The 15,212-nt window shown below is 43.8% G+C and overlaps 1 long non-coding RNA gene across 1 annotated transcript; it reads right to left on the minus strand.

The window, feature by feature from the left end:
• Positions 1 to 242: 242 nt before the first annotated feature.
• On the minus strand, positions 243 to 11,698 carry LOC127013322 (uncharacterized). The gene is made up of 3 exons (XR_007766066.1): positions 11,628 to 11,698; positions 454 to 618; positions 243 to 348 (listed from the first exon to the last, which is right to left on the minus strand). It is a non-coding gene; the product is annotated as an uncharacterized LOC127013322 (long non-coding RNA).
• Positions 11,699 to 15,212: the final 3,514 nt, after the last annotated feature.

A 15,212-nucleotide genomic window follows, 5' to 3' on the forward strand; every position in this document is an offset into this window, starting at 1 on the left:
TAATTTTTTCACTCTTCTTCAAAAATTTGGATTAAGTCAAAACCAATCCTTTCAGTAATATATTCAGCTGACTTAAAAACTATGCCTCCTGTCTATTTTTGACAGAAAAAAGACAAGCCAGATCTTCTCAAAAGCTAATTTCAGGAATCTACTAAGTACTGCGCAAGAGCAAATAACAAAAGTGGGAGCTTTACACATGCAGATTTGGAGCTACAACCTGCATAAACTTCTCGCCCTTTGTCACCCATGGGCTTTATATTCCTGCTGGGAGGACACTGGAGAAGCAGCACTAGTGGAAGCAGCTCTTGGTTCTCGACAGCAGGGTCCTGTCGGCGCAGGCTGGTACTCCTGCAACACACGCCAGCGCAGCATTGCAGGGACTAGCCTCAATTTTCACCCTGGCTTTCCGCTGTCACTCTGACGGCATTTTATTCTGAAGATTAATCAGCTCACCCTACACATGCATTGCTAATTTTGGCATCTACTTCTGACCAGGCAGAAATTGTTCTCCAACAGGAAAGGGAGAAATAAACATTTGCCTTCGAGGACAGCAGTTCGGTTTTGCAGATGTCTTTGCTTCTCCTTCCCTGACTTCCAGACTGAGTAATATAACATTACCTGTGGGAGTAAGCGTAGAGAAGTGCTAGCAGGTAATAACATAACAGCTTAGCACACACACTCTTCTGAACCCTTCCTTACATAGGGGGTAATTTCTTACGGTATCAGTTCTCACTGATATATTATTACCTGCTGCCACCAAGGACAAAGGCTCATTGCACTCTTCGAGGATAACTTTTAACTCATAACAAGTGTATGTTTGGGTTGGCTTTTTGTGCTTTATTTCTTTCTGATTTGGATCGTACTTATGCTGCCTAAGCATTTATACAGCTCCCCTTGCTGCTAAAAGCAACGCATTATCATTGCAACGGTACGAGCACCACCATTCACGTTAAAGAGGTGTTTAAAATCCCTAAAGGCTTCACTGAGCAAAGCCCTCTGCGCATACATGCCCATGGGAAAGATGGTGCCTTTTTCAAGGTGCCATTTTCAAATGCCCATACAATCTTCTTTCTGTAAAGGTCACAGAGTAAAGAAAATGTAGCTGTACCATCACAAAAAAAAAAAAGACAAATGTGGGTAGAGCTGAGGTTGCACAACCACATGGTGATCTTGTCACAGGATTCCTGCTGCACTGAATGCTTATTGACTCACTAAATAGATATTCACTGCATAGTCCCAAGCCTTATTTATAGCGCATTACCCAGCCTTTGCACCAGGTGCAATATTAGCCATTTATTTCTGAAAATTTCATGAACATTTTACTACAGCATCTCAGTGCTTTTCTTCTCAACAACTCTGAGTTGAGCAGATACCATTATCCCATTTCACAGCGAGTATGTGAAGAAGAGGAAGATGAAGGCCAAAACTGCTGAGAGTATGCTAATTTTTAGATTCCTGACCAGAGATTCTGAGCATCTCACTTGACAGTGAATTTTGCACTTTGTAGAGCATTTGCATGTCCAAAATATACTTCCCAGGGACTGCAGTGCTTTCTGTGAGTACCCATCATCTCTGTAACGTGGGTTTAAATCTGGACATTCAGAAACAGTTTGGTTTTGAGACAGTTGCCTGGGATTATACAATTGTAGTTGCGTAACGGCAATTACACAGCATATTCAGAAATATTAAAACCAGGTCTTCCAACTCAGCTCTTCCCGTTGTGAAAACAGATTAACGATACTGATTTGATAGATTCTTCCTTCAGCCTAGGCAATGTGCTGTAGCCACACTATCAGCCCCCACTTTCCATAAGCCTACGGCCATCTCTACACCCCACCACCCTGCTTTCCTCATGGAGACAGCAGCAAGAGTCCTAGTAGGCAGGACAGAAAGCTGAAGGCTGTCGATGCACCCATTGCTTTTGGCAGATACACAGCTGGTCAGCTGGGCATCGGGTTCGCTCTCACCTGCCCCAGGGTCATTAATCCAGGTTGACATAAAAGGCAGAGAGAGGCAGAGTTTCTCTCATCAGGGCAGATAAAAGTAAAACGCACCATACAAGAGAACTTCCCTTTGGATGGGGAATAGAAAAGTAAGAAGTGCCTCTAGGTAACAACTTTCCTAATTAGATCCTATACCCATTGCAGATTTGCATCAGCCCCTGTATCTAGAGCTGCTGATGATAAAAGCAAAGAACCTTTGTTTACTTTCAGTTGTTCAGCTATCTGCACTTCTTTATGATTAATGGCATCTCTCATAACACCTGAGGGTTAAAAAAATACCCTCAGAAAACTGAAGAACATTAAATGTACACTTTCCAGTATTTTTCTATTGTCTTAAATTAACAACTAAAAATAAAATATTTCTTGAATTTATTATACCCATTGTCATTCTTTGCACTTTCCACCATGAAGGTCTTGCATGTTTTGTGCCATTCATTCAAGGCATGATGAGCAATGCCAGTGCACTCTTGGAGTTGCTGCTCATCAGCTTTTAGGACAAACTCATAATTATTAAATACCAAAAGTCTTCTGAGATCATTTTAAATAATTTAAAAAGAAACAGCTCTTTGTAGCTTATTCTGGAACGCAGGATGAAAGTCTGACCTCAGCAAGTTAAATTTACTTTTGCATCTTCTAAAGTACAATAACAGATCTCCCAGAAGTGCTTTGGCATGAATAAGGTTTTTTTTTTCATGAGTTTTGTTCCCCTGAGATGAATATCTCATTTTAAAAATAAATATGAGTAAAGCCAACAAAACAAATCACTATTATAACATGACAGGAAAAGAAAACATGGTTCTATGCTATGAGGAACATGCAAGGTTGCTCTGGAAAAAAAAGCTACCGACTTAAAGAAGATCAAATAGTTTTCTGGAGGTGAAAGAATACTTAAAAGAGGTTGCAAAAGTCAGCACTAAGGTGCATCTAACCCAGTATCTTGTCTCCTTAAGCGTTAGCCCAGATCGGAGTGTAAGAACAGCACAAGAACATGTTGTACTTCTGCCAATATTCTCCCTGTCTCCAGCCATTTTCAGGGTCTTCTTGGGCTGGATGTGGCCTCTTTGGTATTAGTAGCCCTTAAAAGATTTCCATGAACTCGTCCAGTCTCCTTCTGAGCCACAGGAACTTTTAGCAGTCACAACATCCTTTAGGCAAAGAGTCTAACCACTTGATTACCCATTCTATGAAAATCCACTTCATTTTATTATTTATTGTTTTTAGCCTGGCTCCTGCTACCTTCATTTGATGTCCCGTAGTTTTTTTATGAAAAGGGACAGTGAACATAATCCCTATTCGTCATTTCCACACCATTCGCAGCTATGACCTTTATCATGTTCTCCTCTGCTCCCACCTCTTCCCTAATTTCTGTCTGCAAAACTGTCCTTCCCACTCCGGAGCCATGGGCAGGTACAATGTGGTGGCCCTCTGCCACAGCAAAGCTTGGTCAGGCAGGTTCTCAAAGCATGGCTACGTTGTGCCTGGCACAGCGGGTGTCGCTTCTTCTTTAACAACCGGCCCTTTAAAGGATAAGAGTTTATCAGTACTGCCTCGTCCTAATTGCATTATTCCATTAGCTCAAAGAACAGAGCTTTATCTTGCAGTAATCGAGGCACCAGCAGCCTGAGCTTCACGAAGGATTACTGACTTGAGCCCTGTGAGGAACAGGTTATGTCTGTCAGCCCGGCATCCTCTTCCTAGACATCCAACCTCCATGACCAAAGTCAATCACAATAAGCCCCCTCTTCTTACAGCATCCTGAGTAATTGATTTCCCACAGCTGCTCCTAGGTCTTGTTCAAACCCTAAACATTCCGGAATTCAGGACAGAGAAATTGCAAGGTCTTTTCCTGGCAAGTTTTGGGCCCAGCCTTGTTCCCCCCTCGTAACATTCCTCATGGCCAAGCTCCTAGCACAGCATTCATCTACATAAACATAGGTATCTACGTTTAACCTAATCACTCAAAATTCCTCTCACAGTTGGTAGAGATCCAGTCAAGAGAGTCAATAGCATCTCTGGAGCCAGAACAGCTCTGAAAGGAGCTTCTCTGAAAGGAGCCAGAACAGCTCAGAGGAAACCACAAAGTACCTACTTTTTGCTACTGACTATACAAGAACAGAAGAGGAGTAGCTCAGGTGCAAACGTTTACACTGTAGACTTCTAAAGTTAGACATCTCATAACATCAAAAAGGGATTATATATGCTGTTAAAATAATGGAAATTTTATCCAGATAAAAGGATATATTAATTCAACAACTACAAATTTTAAAAATTCCTACACATTAAGTTTCAAAGTTTGTTATTAAATGCAAAACTGCTTATGATTATAAACTGCCTACTTAGTAAAACAAAACCTAAATCATTAAACTAGAAGGCCTTTGCTTTCAGTGGAGATTTAGAAAATAATTGAGTGCTATAAAACAACTGCAACTATTCTGCAGCTCATTTAGAAAGATATAAACAAGTGTAATTTTATTTAAGACAAATAATCTAATTTCTTTTTGATCTCGTTGTATTTAATATCTGTAAAGGACAAAGAACAAAGCTCCTCGGAGCTCTGTGGATGTTCTCCCCCAGCATCTCAGTCAAAAGAAACTAGAAATGGTAGAGGTCATCTAGTTCACTGAACTCTGCACTTGCCAAATGCCTCTCTCAGTTGTATTTCTTATTGTTTGTTATATTCGAGTTTTAAGCATCCCAAAACGTTGGGATGCTGTTGCACAGTTTGTTAGAAATCATGGTAAGGAAGGTTTTGCTCATATTCAGCTTGAAATTTCTTTAGGTTCACCCAACTATTCCTTATTGTAGCTTTTTTTATGCCCCCAGATTGTCTCCCTGCTTGCTTACATTCATCCTTCAATATTTTTAAATCAAAGCATACCCCTTGAAACTAGCACACACTCGAAGAGATCATCTGCAGTCCTACAGCTCTTCTATCAAGTTGCTTTGGGCTCAGGTGCCAACCTCTTATGTTATTGCAGCTGATGGTCGTCACAGCAGAGCCACACCGTGCACCGAGGAAGGAGCCTTCGCAGGCAAGGCTGCACCACGGGGAGGAGATCCTGCCAACAGCTAAGCCAGGGAGAGCGCTTCGGCTCGCATTAACGTTATGTTACCAGTAGTTCCAGAAACAGGATGGGTTCAGGTACCACCATGGAGTCTTCATCTGCAGCAAGAACTAACATACTTGTTTTCTGGGTTGGGTTTTTTTGGTTTTTTTTGCATGCTGGCAGCAGATACTAGAGGCCAAGCCTGACTCATTGTCACCTTCTCCAGCTGCTAGAGCAGCCACCACAGCTTCTTTCCGCAAATGGAAACATCCCGAGGAGTAAAGACACTCAGGAGTTGCCACCATGCTCCAAGCCACCAGCATGTACCTGGCAGAGCAAAGTCGCTCATATTGCAGTGTCTGGTAGATTTTTCTTCTCAAATCTTTGTGATTTGCCTAATAAGTTTTTGGATTAAAGCCTGTAGGCCAAATTCTCTCATCTACTTATGTGTTTCCTTTTGGGAAAGAGAATGCGTATGAACCTGGCCTGGCAAATCTAATGGTATTCATTCTGCCATTCAGCTTCATTCTCTTTATTTTCCCTCAGCTCCTTTCAAATAGGTTTTCATTTTCTCATGCAATTTCATGCATGTTTATTTCATTACATCTTCTGAGTATAATCACTGGCCTCAGCCCCATGCAATTTACCCATAATTAAAGTCATTCCTCACCTGAAAAGTTCCATACATGGCAGTGGAAAGGAGATTAACATTAATTGGGACAGCCTGACACGTAAACTATGCTGTCCCACCACATATTCTCAGACTGCTTCATATAACTTCAGCAATCTAGTCTCCTACTGGGGGACCTACTGTTATTAGTGTTACCATTTTTGCTGAAAAGGGATGCAGGTGCCATTGAATAGCTGCTAAAGAAAGAAGCCAGAAGGTGAGGTTGCGCTCCTTAAGATTTTTTTAATCTATTTCTAAAAGTTTGCATTAATGCTAGCACAGACTAGACTCTAGTGAAGATGCACATACCATTGTCTCTTGGTAGTGCTAAACGCACGCATGCAGAGGCGGCCAGTGCAAGCAAACAAGAGGCATGAGAGGGTGTGCTAATTCAGGGGAATCCATAGCACAGACATGGGTGCAATTGTGGATGAAAAAGTGTATTTGCGTGGAAAGCCTGAGAAGTTCAGTGGATGAGGTTTGGGAAGAAGAAATGAGCATGAAGTTTCTTAAGAACCTGAAGGGAGAAAAGAGAGAACGTGTGAGTAGAGAGTGGTAGTGCAAGGAGCTGCCAGGTAGCTGGGATCAGCAGTGCTGTGGAAGGAGAAAGTGGCCAATGCACTCATCGTCAGCTCACGCAGAGACCTACAAGGAGTCCTGAAATATTTGCTTTGTTACAGCTTCCAACTAACATCAAACAAAGCATCCAACTAGAACAGGCTGTTCTCTCGCCAGTTCCCTGTGCCACCCCAGTCTAAGACTTCGCTGGTTTCATGTGTGTGTGTGTTTGTTTTAATAATCATATAAGAGGATTTCAGAAATTTTTCCCCTGGTGCTTTCACTCTATTTAGCATTGTGAAAATCTCCTCTGCTTTGTAGTTTAGATCTGCCTAGGGTTTGTATTTTGCACGCTCTGATTGAACAAGGGCACTAATCCAACAGTGGTGTTGCCCATGAAAACTTGTTCCAGACCTTTGCCGCCTGTTATCAAGGAAAAAAAAAATCTCTGCTTCTCACAGAGATGAGGATTGACTTTATTAGGCCAAGGTTTATTCAAAATTAAAATATCACGCCATATCATCAAGCCAAATCCAATAGGGACAAAACCTGTGCTCCTGAAAGTTCATACATAAAGGCACCTCACTTTTTTTGAATTTCAGACATTCCAGATAGGCGGTGTCTCACCTCTGTGCGTGCCCGGAACTGCCTCAGTCTCAGCAGGGCTGAACAGCTCAGCACTGCAGCCTGAGCAGGCTCCAGAATCTGCTCAAGTCTCCTCAGGGGCTCAGTCTGGCTCAGTCCGAAGGGTGTTTTCAGAGCACACAACAGGATTAGGCGCCCTACAAAGTGTACTGATGGCAGATACTTCCTTTTCAAATAGAGCCAAAGAAACCTAGCAACCTTCTCACCTACCCCTTTTACTTAATAGCCTGGTGGTTAGAACATACACCCAGGAAGGAGAAGACCCAGGCTCAGTTCCCTACATTGAGCCCGAGGTAATTCAAATCAGCCTCTTAGGGGCACCTCGCTAAAGATTAATCTGGGAGTGAGCCCTCTCCACTCCTGTTACTGAAGCCATGCTGCCGAGCCCAGAGGCGTTCAGGACCCCACCAGGCCAGAGAGCAAGCACACTCCCATCTCTTGGCTACCTGGGGCAAGTCTTGGCTTCTGCTCCCAGACGCAGCTCCGCAGTACGCCCATCACAGTGCGTACCCAAAACTGCTTTGTTCCACAACATGCTCCTGGATTTCTTCAAGGATTGTTTCAAGTGGAGCAAAAGACATCACCTGGGAGGCAAAGTGTGCATCCAGGCCTCTGCACTTCCACACGAGTGACCAGCCCACCGAACCAGGATCCCTTCTCGGTTCTCCTTCTGTACTCACATATCTTAAATTCCCATCAGCACAGTACACTAGCTTCCATAGGATAGGTATAAAGTATTCCTTACTAAGTTTACTGCATCATGCTGAGGGCATTTTACTGGAAAGTACTTAGCATCTACATATAATATCTTTTTAAAAACTTTTTTTCAGGGAAGGCAAATGAATGTGTGTGGTTTTGACCTTACTCAATCAGAACACAGACTCCAGATTTTGCATCTCATTCATGCAGAACAATGGTGAAAAAGTACAAAATCCAAGTAAAAATAAGTAAAGCTTAAAGAAAAGGGCAATCCACAATCAAAAACTGTAATTAATAATTGTTCTGACACAATAATTACTGTTACCTAAAAAACCTGGATAATTAACTGGCCACAGGCAACTCCAGAACTTTTCAGCAACATCTGAACTTTACTCTAGTTGGACTATGCTCTTGAATGTTTTGAAGAAACAGAGATAGGGGTTTTATTAAGTTTGAAAAACATGCATCTTGACTAAATGGATTTTATATTTAATTAATTTCAAAGGTTGTAACTCTTATTTTCTACTTCAGATCTCAAGGATTAGTGTTCTATGAACTCAGATATTATCAGACAGCATTAAAGTCGTATTTCTTCTCCTTAGCAAAAACAAAACAAAAGAAGTTTGCAAAATACACAGCTGATGTTCTACCTGAAAGTTGAATGATTAGGCCTCAACTTTACACACAAAAGGCTTGCAATGCCGAAGAGGCACATTGCCTAACCACACTCAATTCAATCTCTCCTTCACACAAGCAGGAATCCTGTAGCTAAGCTGATTTTGTGTAGGTATTGGTAAATATGTTTTACCATGCTGACATTCAAAATGCTGAAAGCTATTTCAGCTAGACTGTGCTGAAAACATAGATGGTTCTATGAAAACAAGTATTCTGTAACATAAATGGTTAAAATCTTTAAATTTTCTCACCACAAATTTGTCCTACATATTCCAACCAGATTATCAGATCCAGACATCCAAAAATTTTTTTCTTAAGGTTTGCTTCTGCCACAAAATAGGAAAAAACCCCTACACCCATAAAGACATTAAAGAAAAAGGAAATAGCTTTCAGACAGGAGGCATTAAGCAGTGCAGCACTGGCCTCCTAATGACAGGATTTATTATATCTATTTTCTACTATCACATCTTCCTCCCCCCACAACGATTCATTGTAGCCTGTTTCAAATAGTAAGACAGGTATAGATGCCCTGGCTCCATTCCTGGTCTGTTCCTCTGCTTCGGGGCTTCTCCCACCCTCTCCTGCCTACTCGGGACTCACATACAACACTGCTAACCCATTTCAAGAAGTTTGGAAAGAAGGTTTGGCATCTGCACCTGGAACCCTCACTGCTTTCACTATTTCTAGCTTCATCCCCAAGTCAAGTTTAGATCCCAGTTTTCATTCACATACACCATCCTCAACTGAGGAGCCCTTTACTTTCAACATGGCTTTAAAAGCTCATACCATCAGGTACTCCACACAAAACTCAAAGGAAGAAGGTTTGGGGTGAGGAAGCAACTGATAGGAACTCAAGGAGAGAGAATATTAGGAGAGTAGTAAGTTATGGGGAATCAAACATGAAGTTTCTCATTTGTTACCTGCACTTGTGCTTACAAACTGCCTGGCTGAAGAACAGTAGGTTAGGGTTTTCTCCCACCCTAGACAAAACTGATGCACCACACATCAAAACACAGCAAGTATTTCTATACTGCCAGCTCTGCATCTGTCTCTTCCTCTATTTCATACACACTTTGTCGTGGTTTAACCCCAGTCAGTTTAACCTCCCTGGCTGGAGGCAGGGCCCCTCTAGTACACCATCATCGTATGCCAGTGCATTGGCAGTAGTGGACTGGAAAGATGAGGAGGGACCAACAATAGATGAATTGGCTCGCCGACTTCGGCAATACGAAGAAAGTCTCTCTTCCTCCCTCGTCGCGGCTGTGGAGAAACTGCCAGACACGCTAGCCGAGAAATGGTCCCAAGAGTTCCAGCGATTTGAGGATAAGTTCTGCCTTCCACCTGTACGGACCAATACCTCAGCTATTAGGAGAAGGTATTCTTCTGGGCAAGAGAGAAGAGAGAGAAGGTATATACCACGGGGTACCCTGTGGTTTTACCTGCTTGACCACGGAGAGGATATGAGAAAGTGGGATGGAAAACCTACCTCAGTCCTAGATGCACGGGTACGGGAATTGCGAGGAAAAACAACTACAAATGAGGGTTCTTCCAGGAAAATGGTTGCTTCAGCCTCCAGTGAGCACTGCGAGCGGTGTGGCCGACAAAGTGGAAGGGCTGATCTTACTCCTGATTCTATGAAAAGGAATTCTAATCCATTTTTACAAGTGAGTGGAGAATCCTATGATCAGTACTAGAGGGGCCCTGCCTCCAGCCAGGCGGAGGAGAGGGACAACCGGGTTTACTGGACTGTGTGGATTCGATGGCCTGGCACATCAGATCCACAGGAGTATAAAGCTCTAGTAGACACCGGTGCACAATGTACTTTAATGCCATCAAGCTATAAAGGGGTAGAAGCTATTTGTATTTCTGGGGTGACAGGGGGATCTCAACAGTTAACTGTATTGGAGGCTGAAATAAGCCTAACTGGGAATGAGTGGCAGAAACACCCCATTGTGACTGGTCCGGAGGCTCCATGTATTCTTGGCACAGATTATCTCAGGAGGGGGTATTTCAAGGACCCGAAAGGGTACCGGTGGGCCTTTGGTATAGCTGCCTTGGAGACAGAGGGAATTGAACAGTTGTCCACCTTGCCCGGACTCTCTGAGGACCCTTCGGTTGTGGGGTTGCTGAGGGTCGAAGAACAACAGGTGCCAATCGCTACCACAAGGGTGCACCGGCGGCAATATCGCACCAACCGAGACTCCCTGATTCCCATCCATACGCTGATTCGTCAACTGGAGAGCCAAGGAGTAATCAGCAGGACTCGCTCACCCTTTAACAGCCCCATTTGGCCAGTGCGAAAGTCTAATGGAGAATGGAGACTAACAGTGGACTATCGTGGCCTGAATGAAGTCACACCACCGCTAAGTGCTGCTGTGCCAGACATGCTAGAACTTCAATATGAACTGGAGTCAAAAGCAGCCAAGTGGTACGCCACAATTGATATTGCCAATGCATTTTTCTCAATCCCTTTGGCAGCAGAGTGCCGGCCACAGTTTGCTTTCACTTGGAGGGGCGTCCAGTACACCTGGAATCGACTGCCCCAGGGGTGGAAACACAGCCCCACCATTTGCCATGGACTAATCCAAAATGCACTGGAAAAAGGTGGAGCTCCAGAACACCTGCAGTACATTGATGACATCATCGTATGGGGCAACACAGCAGAAGAAGTTTTTGAGAAAGGGGAGAAAATAATCCAAATTCTTCTGAAAGCCGGTTTTGCCATAAAACAGAGTAAGGTAAAGGGACCCGCACAGGAGATTCAGTTTTTAGGAATAAAATGGCAAGACGGACGTCGTCACATCCCAATGGATGTGATCAACAAATAGCAGCTATGTCTCCACCAACTAGTAAACAGGAAACGCAAGCTTTCTTAGGTGTTGTAGGTTTTTGGAGAATGCATATTCCAAATTATAGTATGATTGTAAGCCCTCTCTATCAAGTGACCCGGAAGAAGAACGATTTTAAATGGGGCCCTGAGCAACAACAAGCCTTTGAACAGATTAAACGGGAGATAGTTCATGCAGTAGCCCTTGGGCCGGTCCGGGCAGGACCAGATGTTAAAAATGTGCTCTACACCGCAGCCGGGGAGAATGGCCCTACCTGGAGTCTCTGGCAGAGAGCACCTGGGGAGACCGAGGTCGACCTCTAGGGTTTGGAGTCGGGGATATCGAGGATATAAGACACACTTAAACCCCCAAACTGTATCTTTCCCCACCTTTCTAGAGCCCTTCTACTGCAACAGTGATTTGGCTGTGAACAACTTCACACTCATCTTGTTTCTCAGTCCTTCTCCCTCCCTCTTTGTCTTGGCAAGAGGATGATCAATACCTTTCAAAAGCTGCAGTGCTCGCTCCTCAAGCATCCTCTTCCTACAAGGATGGAGGTCATCTCCACCCAGAAGGGTTCTAGTGGAAAAGCAAGGTACATTTTTCTGCGATATGTGCTACCCTTGCTCAGAGAAGACATTTAATTGAGATGCAAAGCATCTTTCCCTTTTTACCCTCCCACCCAAATTTGCTAAAAGGTTGCAGCTGTCTCAGCAGAAATGCATCCCAGCAGGGTCCTAACTTTCAATCCCACCCTCAAAATCTTAAGAGCATGGCACCAGCTGGACCCTCTCTTCCCAGCTCCCAAGCACGTGTGCACAAGTTTCATTCTGTTTGTGCCCTGTGCCCTCTAAGCTCTCATGTTCTCCTTGCAGGACCCCACAGCTAGCTCGCCTTGCTAAAGCATCTGCTAAATACTGACTCCGCAGCGGAGAGTATTTCCCCTCCTAAAACATCTTAAGAAGAGATGGCTGCTGCTGTGGGCAACTGGCTTTGGGACCAGGTGAATCCTAGCAGCCAGGAGCAAGCAACAGAGGACCTGGTGAGGGCGGGGAGGAGAGAGCCAGCGCTGAGTAAGGCTCCTCTGCCCCGTTCAGCTGCCGTAGCTACCTCTGCTGGCAGAAGGCTGCAGTAGGGCCTCTGCTGTAAGAACAGGCTCATGCACCCAAAATACCTTCATGCTAACAAAGGAGAATCGGTGTATTTTAATTTCTTTATATTTGTCTTCCCAATATTTGACCTTTTCAGCAGAATGTATTGTCACACTGCTCTCCCCACAGTCACCAGGGCTGGAAAGTCTCTAATAACAGCAGAGATTCTGCTATAACGATACATTTTAAGGAAAGCACCCACATTTCCACACAACCGCAATTAAATCAAGAGAGAAATGCTGCTGCAGAGCTAGCAGGGGAACCACATTGTACTGGTGGCTCCAGGAAAGATGAGAACAGCCCGCTGATGGTAACTGCCCCAAGCAGGTTTGATAGCTTTCTGCCACCTTCCCCAAATTTTCCCAATCAGCCAACGATTCTGTTGAGTAAAGAAATTAACAATCCCATTGTGTGAAACCAAAACAGGGGAAGGATCTCTCCTTTCCATGCTGCAACTTCTCCCACAAATAGTGACTTTAGAGCAGTTGTTATTGAACGTAACTACTCTAAAATCTCTGAAAGTCTTTGTAGCCTCCAGCAGAGGATGAATACGAAGACGTCCTGTCACAGTTGTTTCCTCCATCACTGCAGATGATGGCTTGAAAAGGAGTTTGCGTTTATGTTGTCCATACTCTAAATAGTATGTAGCTAAGTGAAGATTTTCACAAGCATTTTACACGCACAGAAATGAACAAAATAACCCCCAAAGTATTTCTAAGGACAACAAAAAGTTATTTCAAAATATTACTCTCTAGCACAGGAAGCACTAATTGATGGTTTGCAGTCCTCTGTAGGAGTGGTATCAAAACTCTAGTCTGCACGGACAGGATTTCATGTGATTTTAGTTTTATAATTGGTGTTAAAACCAGCCATGACCAATGGCAAACTCCTGAAGAAAACCTGGTTTAAGTATCCCAGAGCTCTCACGAGTATGACAATAATAAAAATCACATTCTAAGAAAAGCTAGGACAAACTGCCTGTTACAGAAGCAGACATAGGAGTAGAAACTTGTGACGTACCTTCATAAGCACAGATTTAAAAAAAAAAGTCCTAAGGCACTATGTATGATTGCCATATACAAAATGTACTAGCTAGGCAACAAAGCCTAAAAGGGTATGGCAAGAAAAAAGAGCTCGACACAGTGAAAAGGTGTACATGGCAAGAACAGCCCCTGCAAAGAGAAACAACTTTCCTGTGTCTGGAGCTCAGCCGACCAACCACTGTTACAGACGTGGAACAGCACGATGGCCATTTGAGACAGCGCGGAAGGAAATTCTGGAAGATGCAAAGCCCAGAGTCTGCATCAGCAGGAAGTGTGGATTCAACACCCCACAAAAAACTCTCCAAAATAAACTTCTTGAAGATCTACATTTCCAAAGTCTGTATTTTATTTTACAAAAGGACTTATAAACCAACAAAAAAAGGAAAAAGCAAATCTGTGCATAAAGCAGCTATTTTACCTGTCATATTTTCATCTTTGTCATTGCATATGACCCATATAACCTACAGTTTCCTGAGCCACCTCAGATAATACACTATTAAGAACTTTATCCCATGCTTCTTGGCGTTTTTATACATACAGTTTATGATCTGTGTCCCTATATTAGAATTAAGTCCACGCAGATCACACCCTCCTTTGCCACCCGTAAATCCCCACCGCCGCGGCACGCCGCCTCTAGCGGCGCACCTTCCGTCCGTCTCGCTCCCAACACTTCCTCCCTGCGAGCAGGGCGACGGCGCTACCCTTCCCTCCGAACCGGTTGGCAAAGCAAGGCTTGTCCGGACACGAAGCCCTTACGCTCACAGGAGCTGCACCAGGAAGGGAAGGAGCAGCTATTCCAGCTCGGCCTGTCAAGTCTGCATTTCAAAGGTTGTGCCTGGGTGTGGGAAAGAATAAAGAGGGTCTGTCAGTCCACATGCAAAACCCCACACTCTTTTGCCCCAACTGCCAGGCGGTCGCTCAGGTCCTGAATACATGTCCCCACTTGCCCCTTCCCACTAAGTTAATGCCAGTCTCACTTACTGACACAAGCTCCATTTCTCTTCCATCCTATCTGTCAAACTATGTCTTTTAAAAAACACATTTTTAAAAATTAAATGCCCAGTGCTCTGAAAGAGGGAGAGCATCCAGAACAGGCAAGGCTACTGCCTTGAGGAAAGAGGGCTGAGGAGCAGCTAGTGTAATTTCTCAATTACTTTACTCAAAAATGGATGACAGGTATTAATTTGTGGGTTCTTCTCAATGGATAGAGGTTTCTTAAGGCTAGAGTCTACTTTCACACAGATGGAAGGTTTCGTTAGCCCAAAATGAGACTACTGTTGCTCTCAACAGGAATGTTACATCTTCCCAAATCTCCTTCACCAGCTGCAACGGGCACATCTCTGATTCACAGCCATGACTCACATTTTAAGCACTGCATGCTTTGTAGGTATACATCTATTCCCTTCAATTTGTGGCTACAGTAAGGCTTACATACCCCATTACCAGTACACTAAAACATGTGGCAGCAGACACCCACTTGGGGGAAGGGAGAGAGAATTTCACCTGGAATCGCTGAGATGAGGCTACAGGTGAGATTCACATGACTCATTTTCACAGCTTCAGACAGCAGTCAGGCAGAACATATGTGCAAAGCCAAAAAGGCAGCTCTGAAAGCCTAATTTCCAAGTCTTTCTGAGTCCCCAGATGGTGAGATGGCCCCTAAACTTAAATGTTCACATACTCATTCATTACCGGTAACTAGATTACTAGCTGTCACTTAAGTCTATTATGGACATCAACAAACACAGAGGATGAAGTTTGCATACAGAATTCTGGCCACTGCCACTTTCCTTCTGCACTGAGAAGCAGACGGGTCATCTTTAGTGTTCCAACCCACTGACCGGAACCCATACCCACACCCACAGCCCCAGCTCCCACAGGAATACCTTCACA

This window comes from Gymnogyps californianus, chromosome 2 (genome assembly GCF_018139145.2).
Source record: "Gymnogyps californianus isolate 813 chromosome 2, ASM1813914v2, whole genome shotgun sequence".
In the NCBI taxonomy this organism is placed as follows: domain Eukaryota; kingdom Metazoa; phylum Chordata; class Aves; order Accipitriformes; family Cathartidae; genus Gymnogyps; species Gymnogyps californianus.